Raw genomic sequence first — 10493 nt, forward strand, 5'->3', positions numbered from 1 at the left:
CAATCACCAAATGTTGAATACCAGACTAGAAAATAATTTACCTTGACGATATCATTAGCATGATGTATGCGCTGGTTCCCTCCATCAATCATCATAAATAAAAAAAATTAAATTATCATAAAAGCCTACGAGGATATTTACATCAACGAGGTATTATAATATTCAATTTATCCGTTCCATTAGAGCGTTGGAGGCCCGCAAACTCCCTCTCCTTAATCAGAAAAGAGAAACATTAAAGACGGTGCACTTAAGGGTGTTAATGCTTTCCTATCATCTCTCATTATCGACCAACTCGCCAGGTGGTTTTAGCTACTTATGGAGCCGTTGGAGGTAATTAGCCGCAGAGTCTCGCTTCAAACGACTTCATCCATCACTTGGGAATTGCTGAGTCGGTTGTGTAGGCTTGCGTGTGGGCGTGCGTGTGTGGGGCGTGCGTGTGTGAGCGTGCGTGTGTGGGTGTGGGTGTGGGCGTGTGTTTGGGGGCGTTTGTCAGTGTGTATTTGAGCATGTGTGTGTATTTGCCATATTATCTCAGAATACAAATACACTTGTATCACATTTATTGCGATATCCTAAAATTGCGTATTTGATATATTGTTTGTGTTGATTCGTATTAAACATTAATATTTATCTGTAATTGTATAGTTAATGAGATTTATATTCTTAGGTAATTAATTATTATTACAGTAACCAAGATATTTTTATTTAACTATATAAGGGAACTAGGAGCAGGGGAATTATCAGGGGAAGTAAGTGAAATATTAAAGGATAATACCGTAGACTTTCCTGTGTAAAAACAGATGAAAATTAGTTTTTTATAGATATTTGAAATAATTGCTTTAAATGTTATCAGTATTATTAAATCCGAGTAATATTGTTACAACTCCTATTTAAGCTTCTACTACTACTACTATTAATACTACTACTACTACTAAAATTACTATTACTGCTAATAAAATAATAATGACTAGGTTAATGATAATTCTATCTTTTTGGATGTGTAAGTGCCTTTGTAAAGATATACAAGATATACATAATATATACTAAAAGATATACATAATAATAATAATAAGAAGAAGAAGAATTTTAACATTTTCGAAATATTGTACGTTCTAAAAAACCAGAGAGAAAATGAGAATCCATATGCTATGGATAGTGACGTTCCTGCTTACTTTAAAAATAATATATATCAACAAGCCTATAGAAAGAAGTCTTACCCATACACTTGTATATCTATTATCTACTTGAGGCCAATGACAGAAGTTCATGATTCATGACTAACATGATTATTGTGTTATTTCCGTATGTTATTGTCCTTGGTACCAACACAGTGATCCAGTGTTATATCATGATTTGTCTTACCTTTGACATCTCTGATGGTTGTGAACTAGTCTATAACTGTTGTGATATTAATTTGTCTCGATAACATTATTTTTCTTTGGATGATTATAGATGTTCTGAACATACTTTCATTTGTTATGTCTTTTTGTTTATTGCAAAATTATATATCTCAGTGTTTGATGTTAAGACATAAGACACGCGTTATGGCTGCTTATCTTCTATCACTATTATTTTATCTATACCTGTCTGATTTTGTGTACGTCTCTCTGTCTTTCTGTCTCTCTCTCTCTCTCTCTCTCTCTCTCTCTCTCTCTCTCTCTCTCTCTCTCTCTCTCTCTCTCTCTCTCTCTCTCTCTCTCTCTCTCTCTCTCTCTCTCTCTCTCTCTCCTCTCTCTCTCTCTCTCTCTCTCTCTCTCTCTCTCTCTCTCTCTCTCTCTCTCTCTCTCTCTCTCTCTCTCTCCTCTCTCTCTCTCTCTCTCTCTCTCTCTCTCTCTCTCTCTCTCTCTCTCTCTCTCTCTCTCTCTCTCTCTCTCTCTCTCTCACACACACACACACGAGAGGAAGGAAAAAAGGAAAAAAGAAATGCCTGTGATACGCACGTATACAACAGGAGCACAAGGGGACTCAAAGAATGAGTGTACTCGCCGTTCTCGTGAATGAAGGGCCTGTGAATGAAGGACTCTCACCTTTGTTATGAATAATGGGGACACATTACGTGCTCGGGGAACAAGGGTGCAGAGGGATATTTTAGATTATTTAATTTGCATAGTTATAGTAGGATTTGGAGATAACTTTTATTTACTGTCATGTGTGACTTTGGATGGGTTTAAAGGCCTATCTTGAGGTTATCTTGAGATGATTTCGGGGCTTTTTAGTGTCCCCGCGGCCCGGTCCTCGACCAGGCCTCCACCCCCAGGAAGCAGCCCGTGACAACTGACTAACACCCAGGTACCTATTTTACTGCTAGGTAACAGGTGCATAGGGTGAAAGAAACTCAGCCCATTGTTTCTCGCCGACGCCTGGGATCGAACCCAGGACCACAGGATCACAAGTCCAGCGTGCTGTCCGCTCGGCCGACCGGCTCCCAAATACTATAAGTATGTGTTTATAGGGGTAAATTAAATGCTGCTTTCAGATAGCAGGCACACGTCTCCTCTTCTGGGTTTGTGTATAAACATAATAACCCGAGATTGTTAAACAGGGCTTCAGTTCCTTGGTTCTGCCTTTTTATTATTATTGTCGTCTAATGCAATGAATTAAAATCAGTTTTGTTTTTTATCATATCTAATTTTAATACGATGGATAAAGGTCGGCTCTAGTATTTTTCTCTTCTAGATAGTTGTAATTGCATACAACCATTACACTGAGTATGTATTTCCTTGCGTTAACTTCACATACGTGTCTACATCTACAATTTGATTCGATCCTCCTGAGTATTTTATACTTCTGGATCATGTTTCATCTGCTTAAGCCTTTCTTCCAATTTCATTATAGTACTTCCCTCAGTCCAGGAGTTCTGTCTCCTCAAGTGTGAGACCATCCTTGTATCACGCTTCCAATCTTTTTAATCCTTGTTTTGTACGTTTTCAGTTGGAAGCTTCATTCTTGTGCTATGTACTCGAACACTGGTAGAATATTAGATGTGTAGACCAGACCACACACTAGAAGTTGAAGGGACGACGACGTTTCGGTCCGTCCTGGACCATTCTCAAGTCGATTCGGACTGAAACGTCGTCGTCCCTTCAACTTCTAGTGTGTGGTCTGGTCAACATACTTCAGCCACGTTATTGTGACTCATCGCCTGCATTAGGTGTGTGTACCCTGGAAACACAAACCGAAACTGTCTCTATTTTCCGCTTGTTACAACTTGTAATAAAGTTGTTACATCTTGGCTTAACGTGCTTATGACGTATTAGAACGTTGTTACAACTTGCTATATTGGTTGTTATAACTGGTTAGGAGGGCTTAAAACTTGTTCGAACGTTGCACCAACGTCGTAGTTTCGGTGTGTGTTTGGCGGGTAAATGGTTTAGAAATCATTAATTTTAATGTCTCTAAATTTTGTCTTAATGCTCGCCTGATTAGCATATGCCGGTGATGTGGTTTCGTTTACAATTGTGTCCGGGAAGAGGTTCAGTGTTAGGTCCTCTTTCCCACTAACCTGGGAAATCTCCTTCATTTCATTGTGCATTTTCCTATGGCTTGTACATACTCTTCTTCCCATCCCAATGAACTTGCACTTATTTTGAATGAGTCCATTAACCATTTGTCGTACCATGCTTGCAACTTATCCACGATCTTGTAAACTTGTCTAATCCTAGCTTGTCTGGGTTTATCTCATCAGCTTTGGGTAATGGCCAAATAGTGTCACAAATGAGTCAAGTTTTTTAACTATGTCGTTTATGAATGGAAGAGATAACAAGGGTTCCAGGACTGAGCCTCGTAGAACTTCAGAAAGGATCAGATATGGTCAGTGTTGTACTAAAGTAGCGACATCCTTCAATCGTGATTTGTCGTTTTTCACTATGACTCTTTGTCTCCCGTTTGATAGGTACTCCATCGCCTATTTCAATACTCTTCTTTTATTTCAGTTTCTTCTTCAAGTTTATGTAGGTGCCTCCTATGTGGCAGTATTCTTAATTCACTGGAACTCCTAAAATTATTAGTAACTCATTTGGTACCTCGAAGTTCTATTTTTAAAGACCTTAAATTTTCATTAATGAACTCTATTAGTTTTTTATTGTTTTTATTATTTTTATCTTTTTTTTCAGCCCTCAGCCTTCCATACCTGTGACTTATATATTCTCAAACATGAATGCTCCGTCATTTTCATATGTATTTCCCTTCCCTTATAACCCATGAAATTTCATTTCTCAAGTGTGTACAGTTAGTCCTGTTTTGTTTTAATTTTACTTCTGTGCTTGTGCATGTGTATATATGTGCATGGTCCGTGTGTGTGTGTGTGTGTGTGTGTGTGTGTGTGTGTGTGTGTGTGTGCGTGTGTGCGTGTGTGTGCGTGCATGTAAGCGTTAACACGGTGGGAGAAGGAGGTCACTCTACCACGTCAATCTGCATACAGATTGGGTAGTCAGCCGAGGGCCGGGAGAAGAGAACCTGGACAAGGAAATTAATTTCCAGTCTGACTTATGAGCTGCAAAAGATGTACAAGTGAAGTTAGACGGAGGAGAAGGAGGACGTATAGCGACTTATAAGAACCTCGTACGAGAAGTGAAGGTTATTGACGTCAATGATCTCTTATAATGACGTCATTCGTTTTTGCCTAAAGTCACCAAAGTGTGTTGCAACGTCCATGCAGACGTCAATGAGGCTGTTGCAGACACATCTTATGAAACTGTGTAGTGGCAAATCAAAGTGATATTTCAGTGTGACGACAATGTGTTTACGTAAAGATGAGCACTGCAATTAAATATGTTTATTTGCACTGACGTCTGGTGAAGGGAACTCACGTCAGTAATTACGTCAAAGATGTGGGAAAATTATGGTTTAGTGTATATTTGTTTTCGTGAAATCTACAAACATTTTCATACATTTAGCATCGTTGTATCCGTCTACGAGATGGAGATAAAAGTTTCTGATGAAGAGTTGATGTTTTCTCTACGTCTATGAGATGGATGTGAAAAAGGAATGATGTCGTAACTCAGTAAGTGAGTGATAAAGGGGTGAATATATAATATATATATATATATATATATATATATATATATATATATATATATATATATATATATATATATATATATATATATATATATATATATATAATATATTCACGCATCTCTCTCATTTTCACACCCTCTCCTTCCCTCATACATTTTCTCACTCTCTCTCATTTATCATCAACTTCAAGTGTCCGTCTCTCTTCCTTCTCTGTTTTTTACTGGACCCTCAGTCCCCTCCTTCCTTTGTCACCTTTATTAATGGCTTTATTTTCCATAATACTTGTGATGAGGATTTTGGCCGAGTCATCAATTTAAACAGATTTGCTTGAATAATATATTCCTTAAATATGAGTGGCTGTTCCGCCTTCCATTATAACTGGCAGTCTGTCTGTCTGTCTGTCTGTTTGTATGTATATCTGCATATATGTACATATGTTTGTCACTGTGACTGTCTGAATGACTGTATCTTTCATTATATCTGTCTGCCACTCACTCTGTCTATCACTCTGTCATTCTGTCACTCCACCTCTTAAAATTAAGGAACCGGATATCATTGACTCCTCCTGAACCCACTAGAGCATCATAGACGTGTTCTTAATCCTCCCAAAGGATCTATTTTTTTAGAACTTGCAGAGAGTACCGTGAACCTAGTACTCTCTCTCTCTCTCTCTCTCTCTCTCTCTCTCTCTCTCTCTCTCTCTCTCTCTCTCTCTCTCTCTCTCTCTCTCTCTCTCTCTCTCTCTCTCTCTCTCTCTGGTTCTCCAACACAGAAAGTTTTGGCTTAACAGCCGGCCTCACGGTTCAGTCTAGTCACGGCCGTCAATCTAAAAAGACCCAAAACTTTGTCAGGGTTGGAAATGATTTTCCTTTCTCACTTTCTCCATTCTGGGTTTTGCAGTTTCAGGTATCCCAACCCTATTGACTGCCGGGGACGAGAGAGAGAGAGAGAGAGAGAGAGAGAGAGAGAGAGAGAGAGAGAGAGAGAGAGAGAGAGAGAGACAGACAGACAGACAGACAGACAGACAGACAGACAGACAGACAGACAGACAGACAGACAGTCAGACTGAATGTGTGTAGACCACAAAGAAATTAACACGTCATGAACAATGGGACAATGTCAGACCACGACGGAAGCATTCAGATAGGAATTTCCTTAAGTACTTTCGTATTTAATAATACATCTTCACAAGGATCGACTTACAATTAAGTGGTGTGGATATATAGGCAGGAATGAGGTGAGGCGATATGAGATAAGAAACAATGTCTTTAATGAGATAAGAGGATATTAATAAGGTATTATTGAGATAAATGTGTATCAGTGATCCCACTGATCAATGAAAAATTGATCTAAATTATTCATGCCACCACTAATGTTCAAATTACATGATTTTGTAATTTATATTAAAGCAAATTCAATAATGTTTCTAATGAAAATGGTTTTACAATTGGTAATTGAAGAAGCCCTCTTCCAAAAAAATTGATGAGAACTTTCTGACAAATTTGTCAAAACGTTCTTACCAAATTGACCTAAATTACTTATATTATGACTTAGATTGTTTATTATGGACTATATCAGGTAAGGTGTTATGATAATAACACCAAACCAAATCAGGTTTGGCCTTCAGAATTCCCATGGTGCAAAGTACAATGTACATACCCGTAGTGGTACTTTACTGTCTATTAAGATATAATGTGTTGAATATAATATTTCAAATTCTAGTGACTGTTGGTAGACAAAATAATACACTCGAACCAGTATCTTTTTGAACACACACTACAGTACAGCCATTTTAGTACCTGTTCGAACATACATTAATAAACTCACTCCAATGCCTGTTCGAACACACTACAATTCAACAACTCTAGTACAGGTTCGAATAGACAATAATACACCCACTACAGTGCCTGTTCGAACACATCACAATACACCCACTGTAGTACCACTTCGAACATACTAAATAAACCCTTTCAAGGGCCTGTTTGAGCACAATACAACACAGCCACTATAGTTACTGTTCGAATACACTCCAAAAAACACACGAATTGCCTCTTCAAATGAACTAAAACTAATCATATGGTACACTGAATATGAATAACGATTGGTACCAACAATGAACAAAACTCAAAACTTTGTTCAATTGTGAACAAAATATTCCATATCATGATTTTGTTTATTATTATTTTTATTTGTTTATTATTTCTAATTCTATATATAATTTCATAATTACATATTATTTTAAATTTATAGCCTATATTGTTTTTAAATTTATAATTTATATACACAATTTACATTATAATTTCTAAAAAAAAATCATTATAATTTCTAAAAAAATCATTATAATTTCTAAAAAAAAAATTCATTACAATTTATAAAATATTTATAGATAATTTCTAACAAAAATTGTAATTATTTAATTTCTAAAAAAAAATAATTATAACGTATATAATTTGTTTAATTTATAAGTTATATAGGTATAAAATGTATATGTCAATGAAAGTATGAAATTAAATGTGTATTGGTTCACATATTTGTTATATTCACACATATTATTCACATATTTGTTAAGTGATACGTAAGTGGAAACCACGAGGCAGAATTGTGCTGGAGAAAATTATAATTATTTAAACCCTGTCTCACAAACGAAGGTTTCATAAATGACTTTCCCAACTAACTCATCTCTGATCTGCTCCCTCAGCATAATAACGGCTCCTCTCTGGAGGCGTGAACCGCAGGGGCCATGTTTGTGGCGTTCGATGCCCAGTGTGTGTATGTGGCTCCCACAAACGCACACTCATTTTATACAACATATTCCGTCCCTGGAAAATGAAACTCGGCCACTACACATGTGACTTGAAGAGGCTCGTTTCGAACACATTTGCATTAAGGCAAAGTTTGGCGTTATATTTCTCCAAGCGCCTGCGATATCAGCTTCTTTTGCCTCTCTCTGTCTGAGAAAACATTGTTGTGCATCTTACCTCGTTGTATTATTTTATATTGGTATGGCCTGAAGACCTCACTTCCAGAGTAACACTGCTGCACGAAAATTCCAATTCCAATATTCGTCTCCCAACATCACATGCAGATACCACAGAGATGCACAAACACACACACACACAAGAACGTCAGACCACCAGATACACACCAACAATGCACTTGTCCATCTCTGTGTTCGTCTTTGAAGATTAATATGTTCAATCATTAGCGTAAAAGGTCTACTAAGAAAGGATCAAGGAGTTATTACCTAATTAGAAAGGTGTTTTGGAAGGGGAGAAAAAATTTCATAATTTCAGGCAAACTCGAGGATATTTAGTGATAAATGACCTGATGGTAAGGGTGCTAGTGTTTATAAGTATGTGAGTGTGTGGCTGTATGATATTCTGAATGTGTATATTGGTGTATGTGTATGTGTATATATGTATGTGTATGTGTATATTGGTGTGTTGGTGTATACTAGAGAAAGCGGGGTACACTAGTATGGCTGAAGACTGCACTAAGTACTGACAATGTCGACAAACATAGACTTTACGGTGTGTATTGGTCTATAAGAGTATTTTGAGAGACACGAGAAAGCACGGGTGTTAACTGTTGATATAGTAATAGGTGAGTGAGTTCAAGGTGAGACACGCTTCCACTACACATAAGAGACATAACTGGCCGACCCCTCACAGTGTTCAAGAGAGAACTATCAACATCAGAGGCCCGAGACTGTTCAACACGCTTCCACTACACATAAGGGACGTAACTGGCTGGTGAGCGCGACGGTCTGATGGGCCATGGGCGCCGGGGCCAGCGACCCCCCAGGACCCCAACGGCACCCTTAACCGCCGCTCTCGGGAACACCATCGTCCTGGCCGTCTGCCTCGTGCACTTCGCCCTCCGGGGTCTTGCCAGCGGTAACCTGCCCAACGCCCTTGTGGCCGATTGCCTCCTGGCCGTTGCCATCCTGAGCGTCGCCTGCCTGGCCGTTGTCGTCCTGAAAACGATCAAAAAGGCTCTTCACGGACTCTGCCTGGAGGTGCTGTAGATTTTACTCCAGCTATAGAGCAAGATAGCTCTGTGCCAGGAGCTACGAGGATTGCCCGTCCTCCTTGTGAGACTAGCACAGGTAGTCCGTCTCGTTACGATTCTGACGGACGTAGTCAGTCTCGTTTCGATTCTGACAGACGTAGTCAGCCTTGTCACGACTGACTGAGGGACGTGCACATTTACACTTAGTTTTTTCATTCTTTTTTTTTCTTGCATTGCTTTTCTCGTGTTCTATTGCAAAGAAAATTTGCAGGTTCTCCTTTGAGATCCGGAGAGGATGCATTTGTGTTTGGGAGTGTGTGTATTTGTTTGTATGTGTGTGTTACTCACCTCGGTTATATTTAAGAACCTATGTGTACTTTTTTTGTGCTGGTTTCATCTCCTGGGCCCCACCTTTTTAGTCGCCACTGTCTTAACACCACCAACAATCAATGCCCCTACAGCACCACCAACAATCAATGCCCCTACAGCACCACCAACAATCAATGCCCATACAGCACCACCAACAATCAATGCCCCTACAGCACCACCAACAATCAATGCCCCTACAGCACCACCAACAATCAATGCCCCTACAGCACCACCAACAATCAATGCCCCTACAGCACCACCAACAATCAATGCCCCTACAGCACCACCAACAATCAATGCCCCTACAGCACCACCAACAATCACTGCCTTACCACCACGAACAACAATCACCGTAATACAACCCCCTACTTATTGTGCCCTCTGGAAGGAGTTGAGGAGGAGATGTAGGATGAGGAAGATTATAAGTAGGAGGATGAGGAGGAAGAAGTGGAGGAGAAGGGAAAAGAACAAGGATGCCACACACCAAACTCGGCCACGAACATAATTTAGGTAGTCAGTGCCAACAATCACAGCCATTGAAATGCGTGTCTATGTGTGTGTGTGTTTGATTGTGAGTATGCGTGTGTGTGAATGTGTGTGTGTTTGTGTGTGAACTTAACTTACGAGGGTCAGGTGTTACAGCAGTACCAAAGTACAGGTGGGGGTACTGTTATGCTTAGCGTAATAGACTCTTCTGGGTATTTTATGAGGCGTGAACGTAAAATTGCCTCGTCCCATTCCACCTCACTGCAGCAAACGCCTCTGTTATTTTGCCTGCTGCAGTCACCTATTTGCACTCAACTAACTGAAAATGCAGAGCTGAGCGCCTGGTCATGCGCGGCCCCAACACCACCACTTCTCGATCGTCTAGTTAAATCATTCCCAAAGCCAATAGATTTCTTTTAGATCTCCCTGTTAACTTATTTATGTAAGTGTATATGCTGTTTTTTGTTTGTGTGTGCGTTCACATTGATGTACTCCCTTTAGATGTTTTTGTTAGGTCGAGCGTCAGTTTCCAAAGACACGTTCGTTAAATCATTAGAAGTTTGGAACAATATATTCTCTCGTTTTTCTTACCATATATACATATAAAA

This window comes from Procambarus clarkii, chromosome 9 (assembly GCF_040958095.1).
Source record: "Procambarus clarkii isolate CNS0578487 chromosome 9, FALCON_Pclarkii_2.0, whole genome shotgun sequence".
Classification (NCBI taxonomy): Eukaryota; Metazoa; Arthropoda; class Malacostraca; order Decapoda; family Cambaridae; genus Procambarus; species Procambarus clarkii.